The sequence below is a fragment of the Cannabis sativa genome, chromosome 6 (assembly GCF_029168945.1).
Source record: "Cannabis sativa cultivar Pink pepper isolate KNU-18-1 chromosome 6, ASM2916894v1, whole genome shotgun sequence".
Lineage (NCBI taxonomy): Eukaryota > Viridiplantae > Streptophyta > Magnoliopsida > Rosales > Cannabaceae > Cannabis > Cannabis sativa.
In genome coordinates this window covers 55,320,963-55,326,962 of record NC_083606.1, presented here as the reverse complement: position 1 = coordinate 55,326,962, position 6,000 = coordinate 55,320,963, and positions in this window count along the sequence as shown.

The following is a 6,000-nucleotide window of genomic DNA, read 5'->3' as shown; positions in this document are numbered from 1 at the left end:
CTCGTAGCTATTGCAAAACTAATCTAAGATGAAACTCATGCTCCTCATTCGATTCAGAATACACCAAGATGTCATCGATAATCACGATCACACATCTATCCAAGTAGTCCTTGAACACTCAATTCATAAGATCCATAAATGTCGTCGAGGCATTGGTGAGTCCAAAAGACATTACAAGGAATTCATAATGTCCATACCGAGTACGGAACAAGTTTTTGGGATATCTTCTTCTCGAATTCTCAGATGATGATAGCTTGAGCGATGATCGATCTTGGAAAAGACCGTCTTCCCCTTCAGTTGATCAAACAGATTATCAATTCGAGGTAAAGGATACTTGTTCTCAATGGTAAGCTTGTTCAACTCCCAGTAATCAATACACATTTGCAAGGACCCGTTTTTCTTTTTCACAAAAAATATCGGAGCACCCCAAGGTGAGTAGCTCAGTCTAATGAATCCCAGATTCAATAACTCTTGCAATTGTATCTTTAATTCTTTCAATTCCGTTGGAGCCATTCGATACGGTGCTTTTGATACTGGGTCCACTCCCGGAATGAATTCAATAACAAATTCAATCTCCCGTGTAGGAGGCAATCCCGGTAAATCTTCAGGAAAGACGTCAAGGAACTCGCACACCAATCTTGTACTCCCAGGTCCAGATGTCACAGGTAGGCTGGTATCCGTTGTTGTGACTATGAAACCCTGACAACCTCTGCTCATCAGGTCCTTAGCTTTCAAAAGTGATATCCTTGGTATGCGTGCCCCCTGAACTTTACCCACGAACACCGTTAGGTTAGCACTATCAGGCTCAAACACCACCATCTTTTGCTTGCAGTCGATCGTTGCCCCATACTTAGATAAAAAAAAATCCATTCCCAGGATTATATCAAAATCAGACAGTTGCAATTCTATTAGATTGGCAGTTAATTCACAACCATCAATCCAGAAAGACAAGGACCAAATCCACTTAATGGATACTATAAGGTCTCCCGAAGATAGTAGGGTATCGAACCCCGAAGCATAAATATCACATGGTTTATGAAAACTTTCAATTACTCTACTCAGCACATAGGAATGAGTAGCTCCCGAGCCAAACAATACAGTATAAGAACAACCATTTATAGACAACGAACCTGTCACCACTGACGGACTAGAATCAGCGTCAGCCTGAGTCATGGTAAAAATTCGTCCTGGGTTCTGAGCGATATTCTTCTTAGGTTCCTCCTCCTCAACAATTAAGGCTAGCTCTACCACTTTCTTGTACAAAGTGTCATGTGAAGTGGTAATTTTCAAGTCCCGACTGATCATGGCATTCAGTCCTCTCACATATTTCTGTTTCTTGGTGAAATTTGTGGGCACTAGATCACCAGCAAACTTAGACAGTCGATCAAACTCTATAGTGTATTCGGTCACAGACATTTTCCCCTAAGTCATATTCACAAAGTCTTCCATGTGTGAAGTCCTCACAGCGATGTTATAAAATTTTTCCTCAAACAGACTCTTGAATTCCTCCCAGGTCATTATACTAATGTCTCGAGTCTGCCCCACAAATCCCACCAAATGTGGGCATGATCTTGCAACATAAAAGCTGCACAATTCACTCTCTCAGTTTCTGTCACCCCCATATTATCAAGGATACGGGTGATTGTGCTCATCCACTGCTCGGCCTTGATTATATCAGTACCTCCCAGAAAATTCAAAGGTTGGAGCTTCACAAACCGCTCTAACATAGAGTCTCTATGCGGCATTATAAACCCCTGGTTACCCACCACTGGCACAGGTGCTAATGGTAACACTTGTTCAACATGGGCAACCGATGCCGGTTGCCTTAATCGACACAACTCTTCTTCTTCACAAAGTATAATACCTCGCATTTCTTTGAACATCTGCTGCCAATCAGCATGAGGATTAGCATTACCAACCCCCGCATTATCCCCCGGATTCTACGGAGGTGCAAGCGGTGCTGGTGGATTGGTTTGGTCAACCACAGGCTCTACTTGCTCGCCCTATGGTCTAGATGATTGCGATGGGTCCATTTACTAGTAACCCTGTAATTAACAACCCCAGCGAGTTAATCATTAATACCACACTTAAGCACTTATTGCCTTAAACCCTAACTCAACTATTTACTCCATATAAATAAACACTTAATCATATAGCATTTTAAGCATGGCATCACATAAGACATAAATACTCTAGATGCTCACGTATTGTCTAAAATAAAAAGCGGTAAATAAATGATCACATAAGCAGTAAAGTATTTACTCTCAACACTTACTGCAACATGAGTCAAGCTTGTCTCTGACGATGAATGTACATGTTCGGCTGGTCTACAGGAAGTTTAAAAACCTTGGCGCTCTGATACCAAATTGTAATGCCCTAACTATTAGGCACGTTACCCAAGATAATTAAGAAACCCTAATCCCCTAAACGAGATTACTAATAAAATTAGTGCGGAAATTAAACTTTAAATACAATCTGAATGAAAATCAACTTGTAATAATTTTAACTTTACAAACCAAAAGTTACATGCATTGGGATATTAAAAATATTTTACAAAATTCTATTACAAGTCTGTTTCCACTAGCCGACTTAAGTGATAAAATAGAGTCACAAAATTCATCATTGGTAGACCCCAACCTGCTTGGTCTAGTGTGGCCCGAACATGTACATGCAGCGTCTAGCTCCCATACTCATGGCTGATCAGAAATAGATTTACCCTTTCCTGCACAGTAGAGCACCCGTGAGCCAAGCCCAGCAAGACAGTATAAAATATCAATAAACATAATTATCACACTATATAAACATTAATGTCGTTCTCATATGCTTGTGTGACACAGACCTGCATGTTACGCTCACATGCCTATTTATGTTTATGTAACATAGACCTACGTGTTGCGCTCACACGTCTAAATACAATAAGGCCATAAAACGGCTCATCTCGGTTCTGGTTACCGAGTCCAACCTGGTTATGCATTGAACACATAACCCTGAATCTCAATATACTCATATATCTAACATGGAATAACATTTACACGACATATATCACTAGGGTAATAACCCTAGTCTATCAAACCACTCATGTTAGTGTAATAACCCTAATCTCGGTTACCAATTACTCACATATATCATTTCCAGTATAAGCGCCACTGCACATAACTCTACATGCTAACTACTGTCTTACTTGATGTCCCGCAATTATAGAGATTCCAAATCCCCAGGTGCTCCTGACCAAATGTCGGTAATCCTAGTCACAATTTTGGGATTTACACAAATAGGATTAACCCTTGATTCCACATTTATAAAGTATAGACATGGCATACAAAATATAGATAATCACATAGAGCTCGGAACGAGCTTTCCAATGATATGTAGAACTCCCAAAACGAAGTTCGAATCATAAATTTATGCATTTTCTAAGTTTGCATTCGAATCTGCCCAGAAACACGAGGGCGGGTCGCGGCACTCAAAAGCTATTATGTGGTACCTGGGGCCAATTTCCAGGTTTCAAAATGGGGGCGGGTCGCAGCATGCAAAATTAGTGCCACGGCACCTTGGTTCAAAATCCAAAAAATAGCAGCAAGAACTTCAAATTTCAGCCCCTAAACTCATCCAATTAAACCCAATTTACAACCAAAACCTAAAACCAGCAAATAGATTTTCTACTAATTATACAGAGAGTTTAGAATACTATTTCATGCATTAAAATCCAGCTATAACACTCTCAAAACTCAGATTCAAGAAGAGCTCAAAACTTGAGCATAACTCATCAAAAATCAATTTTTACAAGAACTTAAACTCAAGCCTCAAACAACTAATTCTAGAGCTCAAAAACACTAGTGAAATCCTTTTAAAAATCTGTCCAAACCTAACCCAACACAAACTCAAAGGATCCAAGATCAATCATGCTCAAATTAATAAGAACATCCCAACAAACGCCAACATGCATCTCAAGAACATAAACACATATAACCTACTTGAATCACTTCAATTTCAGTAACAAATTAAACATTAGAAATGGTAAAAGAACTACCTCAAATCCCTTGCACACACAAGCACCAAGAATGTACCAAAAATTGAAGCTTCCAAAGCAATTCTTCCAAAATAAGAAATTGAAAACAATGAGGCTAAGAGAGAGAGAGAGAGAGGGTCGGGTTTGAGGGGGAAGAAACCAGAAAATAAATTCCATTTCCTTAAAATTCCTTTCTTTTATTAAATATAATCTAAAGGTCAAAATGATTAATTTGCCCGTAGGGCCATAAAGCACACTCATACACATTCAAGGGTAAAAAGGTCAATTCCACATAACACCAATACACTCAAATAAAATTATATTATCACACATAAATATAATGCCAATAATTCAATCCAAAATTGCATTTCGGGCCCGAATCTAATTCGGCCCAGAATACCCGGTTGTGACTATACCGCGCCAACTTGTTAGAACACACCTGAAAAAGACAACACAGGCATACTATATAATAATATAGTTCTATAAGCACGTAAATAATTTAATTTCACGATATTACCCTTCTCGTGTCAAAACTACTAAAACACCCCTAGCTCACCAACGCGGTCTTAACATGTCATAAATCATATAAATTCTCATATATTAAATTATATAATAATATAATTCCACAATACTACATAATTAACTAGTTAGGGTTTTGCTAATCCATTAATAACTTTAGGGTATTACAATACACATATCATATATATATATATGTAATACGCTGGCCATTCAACTTTCAATTGGCTTTGAAACCCAATTTTTATTTGTAACACTTTACTCAAATCTGAAAAAATAACACAAAATTAAATTAAATTAAATATTTCCAATTAAAATAAATTCACCATTAAAAATAAGGAATATTTAATTTATATTAATTTTATGTGCACAAATAAAGGCTTAAAATGTATTAATTAGAGCATTTAACCCCCAACTAGCTTATTGCTAGTCTCTAGCAATTCAAGCAAACGAAAAGAATGTGAAGATGATATTTTCACGTCAATATTTTTAAAAATGACACAAATATTCAAATAAACGTTACTAACAAGCCAATAAGAACTATACAATATTACTTTTAATAAATCTAAAGTTGTGAGTGTGTTCTCCAAACTTAAACCTTCTTACCACAAACCATAGCACATAAATGCTTTTAAAAAATGTACCAAGTAGCAGTCTCAACACCACTAGCCTCAGAGATGTTTGAAAATATTTATTCACGGCTAAGAATTTTACTCATGGAGTTGGAAATTAAAAAGTGAGCACTCGAAATGGATAGATCAATTTAGGACAAACATTTGAATAAATATTGAAACGAAGATAGGTTGTAAATTATTTGGACAAACCACCATAAGAGTACCACAAACTAGCTTTTCGGGATTTTTGAAAGAAAATTGACAATCTTTTACATTTATTCTAGGAGCCACAAAAATAAATAAATAAATACTACAATTTTTTTTTTTTTTGAACAAGAGGCCATATATTAGACAAATTGATACAAATGTTGCTCTTGCAATTCTTTTTTTTTTTTTTTTTTTTGATTAAGAGGCAACATATAATGATGGAAATATTTCTCTTGTCAAACCTTAGTTCCATGTCAAAAATAATTATAACCATTTCTAAGAATCAATAAAAATTCAAAAGTTATTTTCTCAAATCTCGCCACTCACAAAAACATGAATACTTAAACTTGACAAATTTTCTAAGCAAGTTTGTGCTAACAACCATCTTACCATAAAGTTTGGCATGTGCATTTTATACCTCTAAAAAAATTCCAAGTAACAAAGATAGCAAAAATTGGCTTAAAAATAACATTTTACAAGAATAAATGAGTAATTTTTGAAAAATTTGACCATGAAAATATTAATATGACAAAAATTAAGAAACATGCTTGAATATGCTCACCACCTCCAACTAAAATCAGATAGTGTCCTCAATGTCTAAACACATTAAAATTAACAGAATATGGAAAAAGAACACCTACAGAGCAAGCAACC